Genomic DNA, 12555 nt, shown 5'->3' with positions numbered 1-12555 from the left:
TTCAGCAAGTTAAATTTAAGCCTTTTCTTCACCCCCTGATTGCAAACCTAAAGGATGCTACTGTTTATTTACAGAGTACAGGGAAGCATGACAATGAATCAGCAATATTCCTCAGCATTGTTTGCCTGTGCTTTAAAAACAATGACATTGTGTTTCCATGAGTTTCACAGGTATGGTTGTCAGACAAACCTTACAGTTCAAGCAAAAAAGAAAAGATGATGTGCAATAAAATCATGACATTATTGCTAAAATAATGGTAAAAATAATTAACACTTAACACTTAACATTACATTAACACTATTTTAGGCCTGTGTGCTAAATAGAGTTACCTAGCACTATTGTAAAACAGAAATAACTCACATTTGTTATATTTGGATTTATGTTAAATTTAAAACTATTTATTTTCTTATGTTTATTTCAGACCACACATACACTGCTGCAATACCTGTATGTTCAACTTTGTGGAAATAAACAAACTCTCTTACCACAAGAGATTCTCTGATCACATTTCCATAGTGTACCAACGCAGACCAGTTCCGAGATTGGACTTCCTCACAGTCCTGCTTTGTGCTGGACAAAAGACAAAACTTATTAGGATTTATCTTCTAGGGAATTTAGCCAGCAGTTCTTCGGATACCTCGTTCTGAGGCTTTGTTGTAGTAACGTGGCAGGATTCTGTCTTAGATTTCGTCAAACTCATCTGTGTGGATTTGTCTAGGCTCTTTGCTTTAATTTACTAGCTCAGGGTTTACAAAAATAGACTTTGATTATGGCTTATATCTAATTAATAGTCAGACTGTAGATAGATATCTAAATTCATCTGTTGCACAAAGCTGTCAAGGTCTTGACTATCTTAAAGCTACAATATGCAAGTTTTGGGCAATATCAAGGGCAAACCACTCCTCTCCCTCTCCCTGCTCTGTTGTGCTCTGCCCAGCCCTTCACTTTGGAATACTCATGATATTCACTGGTAATTTCTCCCCAGGGACTGGAATTAAAAGAGCTCTTGCATTGGACTAATGCAGGTATCAGGAGTTTGCTAGCCAGTGAGTGAAGCCTGATTTATACTTCTGCGTTGAATCTACACCATAGGTATGGCATAGCCATGTTCCCTATGCCGTACCCTGACATGCACCTCCCCAGAAATGTAACTACACGTTGCGGTTACAAAGACCGCAACAACTGTGATTGGTCCACTTAGTAGTGTCGCATTTCCTCCTATGCATTTCTGACTGCTCCTTCTTCTCTGCCATTTTTGAATTGAGTTGAATGTGAGTTGGCAGAACATGGATCAAATCGAGGAGACGTTAACTGAGATCGTACACACTATCTCCTCCAACGTCTTCTCTTTGTTGCAGTAATTTCATTAAAAGTCAGGGTTGTTCAACATTTATTAGCTCCAGCTCCAACATGATCTACTCAGTTTCAGTCGCCATTGTTTGAAATACACAAAGAAACCGGAAGAAACTCAACACAGTGGCATAGAAACCCTACCGCCAACTAGTGCTTTCGTGGTGTAATTGCAGAGCCACGCAGACACACCAGCACACAAGTATAAATGCTCACAACAGCGTAGGCCACTTACGTTGGCTATGGTGTAGGCTCTGCATAGATTCAACGCAGAAGTATAAATCAGCCATAGTGATGTATTCCAGCAGCTAATGCTAGCATGGAGTCTCTGCACTAGAGGAGTAGTAGACCAGTAAGGTGTTCATGTATTGATTAATAGCAGTGAGCACGTACCCCTGACTTTGGCCTTCACTGATTGGTCAGAAGGGTGAGGCTCACTTAAAAACTTGAAAAGGAAATATCTCTGTACTGCTGCCAGGCTGTTCAATGAGCCTTACAGAAGCCTTTGACAACACCTCTCCGCATTAAGATATGCTTTGGAGCATATTGCAACAAAAGATGAGAAAAGCTGAGATTCTGTGGCTTTAAATAGGATTTATTTTCCATGAATTCTGGATAAATTAAGACTTTTTTTAAACAAAAAATACGGTTGACCCTGTGAAGCTACTCAGTTCAATTCACTGCAGCAGAAAATCTTATGTTGAAGAATTCAACAGTTGCAAGGACATTTTCCAGGAAAAAAGAGTAGCAAAAATCTCAACAGAGCTGAAATGTGGTAGGGCTCAGTACTTCTGCTAACTTGTCCATCAGGCCTAACTCTCTTACCTTTTATTTTAGTAATTTACATTTACATTTATTAATTCAGCAGATGCGTTTGCCCAAAGCAATGTACAATGAACAGTAGATCAAAATGAAGCCTTCTATAATAAGTTTTATATCTTTTTGAGAGAGAGAGCTAAAGAAGGATCAAGAAATGGAATGGAACAAGAGCATATTAGACTCATATTACTCTCAGAAGAGGTAATCTGCTGACCTAATCATGGTTGGCAATTGGTTCTACCACCATGAAACCAGACAGGAGAAGAGTTAGGAGTTAGGAAGGGTGCAGACCTGTTTAAGATCTAATTAGCTCAGGAGACACAGAAGGCCAGCTGATTATGGTTTGTCAAGGTGGAAGTTCATATCATCCAGTATTCTTAGTGGACAGTCGTCTTCAGGGATGGATGACAACAGCATGTCCAGCTCATTAATATAACTGTCCAACTGTCCTGGTGGACGGTAAACAATATCAAACAGAAAGGAACTGTCACTGTGATGGCACAGTATTCATATGAGAAATGGTTGCATATAGGCGATAAGTGGGTACATTTCCATTTGTTGTAAATTGGAAAGCCAGTTGCACATCATCGCCCAGATGATTGAGTAGTATGGAAAAAAGCATGATTGGTGGCAGGGATGAAATCAACTTTATTGACAGTGGACTGGCAGTTCCACATACCGACTGAAAAGAATGCAGTGTTGTAGAGTCTGGAGGTTATTATATTACATTGTCTTTTTGCATAGGAGCATTGCATTGAATGACAGATATGGTCTGCAAACACATGATGCGGGGGGGGCGGGGGGGGGGTACACCATATCAGACAAATTATTATTCAAAGCAGAGTATTTTTTTATGTCTTAAAACATGGCTTCACTGTCATTGACTGTAATCTTTGACTTGCTCAGAGTTTGTGTCTGCGTGTGAGAGAGATCATTAGTGGTACAGGAGAGGAGGGTTGTCTGAAACAGATGCTGAGTCAGATTGGAATCTGATGGTTGACTGATTTTAAACTTGGTGAGTGATTACACAGAAGCATGCACATACACTGACAAAAGAATATGCTTTTAACCAGCAGGGATTATGTCATCTGAGCTACACAGGCTTTCAGCAGAGGTGAACTTGGAAATACAGAGGAGGATGTGTGAACATCATCTACTCTTCCTGCGTCAAGGTACAGAGGGTTCAGGACTACTCTTTTCTGCTAATCACCTCTTCAACTGCAAAAGCAAAGACCTTTCAAACATTCCTGAGCCTTCTTGAAACAGTATGTGAAGTCCATCTTTCACTGCTCTATGAAACATGCTAAACAGTGGAAGAGGAAGTAGAATTGGCAATGGAGAACAGAGTATTCTAGGTGATTCTAATTTTAACTGTCTTTCTATTTGAGTCATGTGAGAAGTGTTTAAAGCATTAAATATAAGAATAGAAGAATAAGTTATTAAAAACAGCTGAGCCATGTTCAGAGAACTGCTCTTACTTGTGTCAAGGGAAATCTAACAAGGAACATGACATGTGAGGACATCTCTTAAAGCTGCTTTGTTGATTTTTTTTTAACCATTTGGGGGCAGTGGAACAAGCTGTAAACACAGCATTGCCATATTATTAAGTTTTAACAGATGTCTATTCAAATATTAACATGTCTAGCAGACAGAGAACAGTATTAGTATATACTCCCCTTTTAGCTCAGGTTTGGTCTCCGAAAATGTCTGGCTCTTTAGCTGCTAAATGCTCTGTTAAGTTCACCAGCTAGTCGCTAACTTTGTAGGTTATACAGAGGGTTTATCAGAACTTTCAGGCTGAAAACATCTGCATCAACAGCAGTGAGACTGAACCCTGCAACATTGTGGGCTGGAAATCCAAAACAATGAGCTAAAAGACAGTAAAATGCTCAGAAGAGCCTAGGGGAAAGGCAGACATGACTGATAATTCTTTGTGGCCTTTCACATTACACATAGTCACCTGATCCATTGTTAATATAAAATGTTGACTTAGTGAGGCTTTATGTATAAGTAATCTACAAAACGAACTGAGCAGGTCTTTGTTATTGCAAAATCCAATCCAAAATAATTTTAGCATTTTAGCTTCTTAGTTGCACCCTAGTAGATGTTATTGAGACGGACACTCGGAACGGATATTATCACATCTGTGTCATCAGGCTTGTACATTTTTTTACCAAGCTATTAGATTGGCTATAAGTCCAAAAAATTGCAGAAACTTCACCTTCCTTAATTGTATTGGTGCTGTATCTCCAACTTTAAAAAAAAAAAAAAACATGTGACCTCAATTTTTTTCGGTGTTCATCTAAAAATAACTTCATGTCACAACTTTTCGAAAATGCTATTAATTAATAAGTTGACACAAATATATGTTACCATTGATATAAAAAACATTTCACTCTTCTCATGTCTACAGAGCCCCGGAAGGGCCATAGAGAGAAAAAATATATATATCAAGGCCACGTTTTTCTACACTGAGCACTCGAAATGCTATTGCATGCATGTGAAATACAATTCATTCCTACGTTTTGGTTAATTTGTGTGCACAAGTTAAGTGTATATACAGTGAGCCAGCACAACAGACCAGCCTTTCTCCCCAAAGCATGAAGTGCAGTGCACCTGCTTCAACTATGTGGTGTCAGACTGTGGCTGCCCACTGCTCCTAAATAGTTAGGATGGGTTTATAGTATAAGAATATAATAGGATGGATGAGGATATGACGCAGAGTGTTAATTCCTGGTATATAAAATTATTTAAGTAATGACAGTAAATAATTAATTAACCACGAATTGTATCTCATGTGCATGCGATACCATTTTGAGTGCTCAATGTAGTAAAATGTGGCCTTGATATATATGTTTTGGGGTTTTTTTGTCCATGTCCCCTTAAGGGCTCCATACATCTCTCTGAATCCATAAATGTTCAGTGGCTCCCAGTGAGGGAGTGTTGTGGTGGAGGTTTATATGTAGGTTATACGAGCGGTCGCATTGGAACATTTCCACATCTTTGTTTATAGCACTGGCTGTTCGCCTGTGGTAAGCCAATATTCATTGACAAATTAATTATATATATATATATATATTTTTTTTTTTTTTATTGCAAACCAGTTTGAAAAGAGAAATCTGTCTGAACATCTCATTCACCTGTTCTTTTTTTAAAATTGAAATAAAGCACTGTATTGTTGAAACTGGGCGAGAAATTCTCAAAGGTGGAAAACTCAGACAGCTGCGACCAGCGGCTCCATGTTTGCTAATGTTCACTGACTCCAGATGTTCACAGCTATGGCTGCCTAAACTGAGCACGACCTGCTTCTCCCTTCACGTCTCAAAGTTATTGTTCTTGTCCGTAAAATCAATCCATTTGTTTCATTGGTGAAACACATAAATTAATCCCAGACAACCAATACTACAAATTTTAACAATGACCTGACAATTTATTTTCTAAAAGGACCCATAAACACATTCAATTGTATGCAAAGAAACTCCCCAAAACATGCAAGAAAATGAGGTAAACAGCTTACATCCACATACACCAAATTCATAACACACACAAACCCACACACAGTAATGTGCTTAGTTATAAATGTTGCAGGTGCTGCTTGTCCCATCATGAATATCAGATGAATATTTGGTTTCCTCCAGGCTAGTAGCTAGGTGTTGTTCATCCATTGCTGACTTCAGTCTGCTTTCACATCACTCTAAGGACATGATTGCTTAAAGAAGACAATTATGAAACACTTCATCATACCATCACATGAGACTTAATGTGTATGTTTGATCACATCCATCTGTCCATTTGCTTATCCAGGACAGGGTGATGGACCAACTGGATCAGTTGGTAGATGTAGCCTTTCTATTGTCCCTCATCAGCTCTGAGGACTTCTCTAAGTCATTTCTGTCTCGATAATTGTCAAACAGAGGCCTCTAGGGCATGCACACCCAATAACTGGCTCCTCTTGAGGCATAGGAGTGGCATTGACCTGTATATCAAAAGCAATGGCATAGCTTACCTTTTTCTTCACTAGCAAGGTCTAATAAACATAGATTACTGCAGCTACTCTATCACACTGTCCTCACTTTTGACCTGGGACTCTTAAGCAGTACAATGTACACAATATAAAGTTTGGTAAATCCAGAGGATGACATTGTCTGCAAACAGAGGAGATTTCAATCTAATATCACAAACGGACACCTTTCAGACCTCAGCAGTGCCTATAAAGGACGGGTTCACAATTTTTCAAGTGTCTTAAAACAGCAGTCACGTGTACATATGAACAGTGAAAGAGGTTTTCCTCGCTGTAATCATTCCTCCTGTTTATACTGGCTGTTAAAAGATCCCCTTCAAATGTGCTTTCATTGTAAGTGATGGAGGCCAAAATCAACAATGTGTCCACAGTCATTTTGTGCAAAAATGCATTGAAAAGTTGAAGCTTATATGAGGCTTCAGCAGTCTGAGTTATTCATATCAAGTGGATATCTGCCACATTTCATGTCTTTTTAGCATCAAAAAGACTCCCTCTTTGTGTTTCCTCAGACAGTGTTTCCCTGTTGAGCTGCAGTGGAAGTATAGTAACAAAAAGAGAAACTTTGGCACTAAAAAGACTGTGTGGATTTTGTCCTCTATCACTTACATTGTAAGTGCATTATGAAGGGATCTTCTAATGGTCAGTATGAACAAGAGGAATGATTACAGCAAGAAAAACATGTTACAATGTTCATTTGGGCTCCTGATTGTTGTTTTAAGACAGACTTGAAAAATTGTGAACCCGTCCTTTAAATCCTGCCTGTTAAAGATATCAACAGGAATGACAAGGTACATCATCACTGGTCTCATTAGTGACTAATATAACATTTTCAATGGCGTGAGTGAATAAAAAAAACTCCCCAGAGAGCAGTGCCTACCCCCCTGAAAGGAGGGCTGAGGTGGTGTATGACATCACTTTCAGTAGCCGTAGGCAACACTACATTTGTGAAACAGCAAGCACCCTGGACAAGAGACTCACCATGTACATGTACCTGATATAGTTAAGGTCTCATATAGCGACACCTAAGCAATTTCTCTTCACGCAGGAAGGCAATGAGATATGAAAGATCTGGGAAAAGATAGTGAGTGAACCTAGAATATTTGATCATAGATCTCTGTCCTCAAGCAAACTGTTCCCCAGAGCTACAAAGATACATTTAGCATTTTCCTGTTTGATGTGTATCAGCCGACAGCTAAAATACTCTTGCTTTTTAAATAAAATGCTGCAACATTTCAGCATTCAGGATACATTCTCCCACAGGAACAGCTCATGTTAATGTCAGGTTAGCATCATTTGCATACACATGTCAATTTCTGCTTCAGAATTTTGGAGCTTCAAAGATTCAAAACCTTTTATACTGTTAAGATCTTTACCACATCTATGAAGCCATGAATCCTTTTATGTATTATGACGCTACTTTGCCTCTTTATATCATGAGCATGACACATCCAACAACACACACACTACACCAGAATGGTGCTGGAGCACATCCATCCTAAGCCTCATGGATCTACAGATGAACGACATCATTAAAGCTGTATGGTACAGTCCTGCCTATACTCCTGCTCCTGTAGCTCACAGTGGTTCTAAATTATTTAAGAATTCTGTGGAAGTACTTCATTTGTCTGCCATGTCACACCACACACACACACACACACACACACACACACACACACACACACACACACACACACTGGACACAAGCGAATGAAAACATTTTTTTGAAATGAATCATTTGTTAGCGCCAACATAGGACATCTGCAGTGAGATGTATTGTTTTAAGTGCATCAAACCTCCCACCCACCTCAGGTGTGACAGCAGCTGTATTCAGCCCTCCACAACCTCTCTCGCCCACTCACTCACAAGCCAAGCCAAGCCTAGACTAGACCACACTAGCCTACCAGACTAGTTTGTGTTCCACTAGTGTTCACTTCACAATGTGAATTTTTGCTTAGAGTTTCTTTCATTGTTTTGTTTTTTTCATTCTTTGTATTGGAGAGTACACAGAACTGTACAACAACAACTTAAAAACATACGTCGATGGCATAATCCTACACTAACCTTGGCTCTGCATGGTGCTCTGTGCCACACTTCACAGTGAGCACAATTCACACTGCTGATCATGTGGAGAGGACCTCAAGACTCATCTCCATGGGAGGAATTTCAGCTGTATTTTCATCCTTCTGACACTTCGATTAGTTTAATGGATTAACTTTATTATTATCCCAGAGGGAAATCGGTTGGCAGTGTGTGCACAAAAACTTAACATACACAATAAAAGAAACATACATACTAAGAAGAAAAATAAGCACTAAAAAACATAGTCTGCACATGGCATACATTCTTCATACATAAAATAAAAACTGCTACAGGCATCAGACAAAACAAATGCACTTCTGTTTGCTGTCATTTTACTTGCATAACCACAATAATCGTGTGCTGGGCTCTGAGCACTGCCAGAACACTGTTTGAACTTCACAGCATTACTGTGCCTGAAAACATCCTGTGTAGAAAATCAAGAAAACTGAAGCTGCTGCGCTACTGACATGCTGTTGTCTCTAGCCAGCCTGTGTAGACAACAGTGTAAGACTCAGCTAAATATCAGGAGGACAGTGAATGGGTTATCAACCAAAATGTAAAGTTATTTGTAAATAGCAACATGGTTATGTTATCTGCACCAAAAAATATTATTACTTAGTTCATGGGACACTTTTTCACTAAATTTCATTTAAAGCTGATCAGTAGCTTTTGAGTGACGTGACATCCTTGGTGAAACCCACAGAGATGCTCAAATTTTATATAAAAAAAAAATACTAACAAGTACAGCTTTTTCCATTGGTCAAAGTCCACTCCCCAAGGTCAGTCCAAACATAACAGAGCCAGGAAGCACTACAGAAAACACTATACACCAATACAGAAAACATTCCACTGCCTGTAAACAGAGAGACACTAGAGGAAACATTACAGAGAACATTCCTCTAATGGGAGAGAAGATGCGTATTGTACTGCAACTGTAAGACTGAACTACCTTTCTTGTTTGGCAGACAGTCTGTTTTTATGACAACCTTTTCATCTAGAACAACTTTCAGCATTGAATTGGGAATGAAACTGATGTGATAAACTGTGTGATCAGAAAGACAAAAACAACCCTGCTCAGACCTGTGAAAGATGTAAGAGTGGAAGCTGGAGAGAGCTACAGAGTCAGCCCAGTCATTTATACAAGATTAATAATGCATCGTGTTCCTATCTACAGCAGGAAGAGACCTCACACACACACACACACACACACACAGACAGACACGCGTTAGGTACAGTGCAGTCTACTGTATCAAATCGGAGCAGAAGTAAGCTGCACTCTGGTACAGCACCATCATCAAATATGAGGCCAGCTGGTTTTAAAAAGGACCATATCAGTGTTTTTACATCTTTATCCTATATTTTGGGTCTCATTATGTGTTTTCTATGTAATACCTTTATTTCACTAACCTGACAAGATCAATTCTTCAGTCTTGAGGTTGTAATCCATCACACTGAACATCATGTCTGCTTCTATTTTTGTCAGAGTTACACTATTCTTTCATGGTATTGCAGTTGTAAACGCAGGGTGATTGCATTAGCATACAACAATAATGAAACTTTGATCAAAATAAATGCAGACGTGTTGTTCACTCTGATGGATTACCAAAATCAAGCAAAACTGAGTCTCTGCAAATTGGTTTTCATACTATACAGAAATAAAGAAGAGCATTAGATGTCTGGAGGGTAGGAAATATTCAAAAATCTACAACACCATGGTAGTCAAGCTACTATAGCTGGTACCAGTTTAAGAACAAAGCATTTGCAGTTTGTTCGAATTCCTAAAATTACTTTTATATTTTATATTGAGCCTTTACCTGACAAGGAGGTCAGGGTGGATGGATGAGTCAAAACCATTATTTTTTTCTGCTTCCAGTTAGCATCGGTTTCTTTTAGCCATGACCACAATTGTTTCCTAACTTTAACCAAGTGTTTTTTTGAAAACCCAAACCACAATCTTTCCACCCTGACCAGGTAGTTTTTGGACTCAAACCTATCCAAACTTAAACTAGAGTGCAAGAAGATGAGAAAGAACTCTTAAGAATGATTTTTGTAAGAGTAATTTGTAACAGTGTTTTGAAGGCACTGACAAATGGGTTAGTCGTACTGATAGGGGCACTAGATCAGACAAGACTAAGATTCTGCAGCCATGCTAACGGCTCTGTGAGGTTGTATTTAGGCACAGTTGTATTTATTTTGGGGCTTTGAATTAAAAGCTAATGTCAGCATGCTAACATGCTCACAATGACAGTGCTAATATTCTGATGTTTAAACCAAAGGATTGGACAAATTGAAATTTTGATCTGATAATGGCACTGAAGGAAACATCACCAAATTTGTTATAATTCTACATTCTACAACTTTTTATCTTTTGTGTATCTTTTTTTTTTTAAATATTGCAGTGAGGAGCCTAAAACCTTAAAATCACTGTAACTATGGATCTATGAGACCTCACTCAGCCCGTCAACATGGTCTTCACCTTGAATCATGCCATCCTTCCAAAATAGGTCATGGTTTTTAAAAGCAACGTGGACTCGCAGTTGGAAATAGGAGGTGACCAGTGGCCTCTTGTGTTAAGGTCCGATGTTTCGGTGACCTCTCCAACTTCCTCCCTACAAAAACTTTGTCACTCTATGATAACATCACCTGATTTCCTCCTTTGCTTAATCCTTTGCTTGCTCCTTTGCTTTGTCATAACTACTACAGCATTTGAGGGCACTGACTTGAACGTCTTTTTTGGTGCACTTGCTTAAATTACTGATTTTTCATGGGAGCACAGTCTCATTCTGTAGTATATAACTTCTTTTAGATAGTGCTTTGAGTTTGAGAGTGATTTAAAATGGTCTAACTCTGTTAATGTGGGATATCTGAAACGGTGCTGGAGGCATGCTGACAACACTGACAGCTGTACATTTTGGATGACTGCACTCATTACAATACAAGAAGCCCAGGCCACAGCTCAGGCCAATAACGATCCAGAGACCAAAGCCCAGCTTGATCATCTGCTACATGTTCAGCTTTTGATGTGGAATTCATGTTACATTGACGATGAGTCAACAGTAACAAAACAAAAGTCCATATCCCATTGTACAAATTTTCATGCTATTATGTGGCGTATATATATTGCAAGAAAAAGAATGTAAGGTGATATATATATGTGTGTGTGTGTGTGTGCATTGATTACATAATGCTGTTGGCAAGCAATCCCTGCTGAATAGGAGCTTTCGTGCTTCCTGTCTGTTATTAATACATTCATGCCCCCATTTACTTTGCCCCTTGTTAAGAACTCTAAATTCACTGAGTTCTCAATGTTAACAAAGCAAAGTGATTTTTTTTCTGAGATGTGTATGATCTGTGCACATACAGCTGGCGATCTACTGGAACAAAAGTTCGGATGTCTGATCTACCCATGCTCTAAACAGTACATTATCTACTTTCTGTAACTCAATCCAAAACAATATATTACACATGGCGATACTGTGTTTTATGTAAGGATGACACTTATTTAAGCCATAGAACTAAAGAAAAACTTCAATATGTGTGTTTGTGCTCCAAAACCTGAAAATAAATCAAATCCAAACACTTTTTGGTCCAATAATAATCTCAGTAAAGATTCTTCCATTACATTTAACATACAACACAGGTTTTAGCAATCAATATTAACTAAAATACAATACAAACAGCTGAAACCAGACCAAAAATCACTTGTCTTACCAGAAAAGAGTCGAACTGAAGTTTACATCCAATCGATGGTGTCCCAACCTCAAAGCAATTCTGTTTTATAATTCATTCACAGTCTGATATTATAGTCTGGAGTTCCTACAGAGTGTACGTAAAGAGCATCACTTTGACTACGCAGCCAATACACAGAGACACGACTGAGGGATTAGAATAGAAAAAGACAGCACCAGCCTCTCTCTCTCTCTCTCTCTCTCTCTCTCTCTCTCTCTCTCTCTCTCTCTCTCTCTCTCTCTCGCTCTCTCTCTGCAGCACTCCTCCCTGCTGCCACCCACCTATCACATACACAATGGCACAATGGTACAGTCCACTTCTGTACTGCAGTATGTGCAAGAACATTCCATGTGGCTGACGGGTGGGGAGAATCTGGGTCTGGTGGGGGGTAGGGTGGGGTGGACGCGCAGGGGAATTGAGAGAGGCAGATGGGTGGCCGGTGGGAGGGGGATGGATGGAGGCAGGGAGGGAGGGAGGGGTAGAGGAGGAGGTGGAGTAAGGGAGTGGTGGTGTCCCAGTGACAGATGTGTTGACTTAGTGTGAGTGCAGAGATGCTT

General features: G+C 39.3%; 1 protein-coding gene across 1 annotated transcript in view; it reads right to left on the bottom strand.

Moving 5' to 3' along the window:
* LOC137182475 (synaptic vesicle glycoprotein 2B-like) overlaps positions 1-12141 on the bottom strand; it is a 61729-nt gene extending 49588 nt beyond the window's left edge. Inside the window, exon 1 of the mRNA XM_067588706.1 lies at positions 11981-12141. The gene's annotated coding sequence lies outside the window, so the exon portion shown is untranslated. The remainder of the gene's footprint in view (positions 1-11980) is intronic.
* Between the last annotated feature and the right edge of the window lie 414 nt (positions 12142-12555).

This window comes from Thunnus thynnus, chromosome 5 (assembly GCF_963924715.1).
Source record: "Thunnus thynnus chromosome 5, fThuThy2.1, whole genome shotgun sequence".
Taxonomy (NCBI): domain Eukaryota; kingdom Metazoa; phylum Chordata; class Actinopteri; order Scombriformes; family Scombridae; genus Thunnus; species Thunnus thynnus.
Note: the sequence above shows the minus strand (reverse complement) of the source record. Positions and strands in the feature narration are given on the sequence as shown.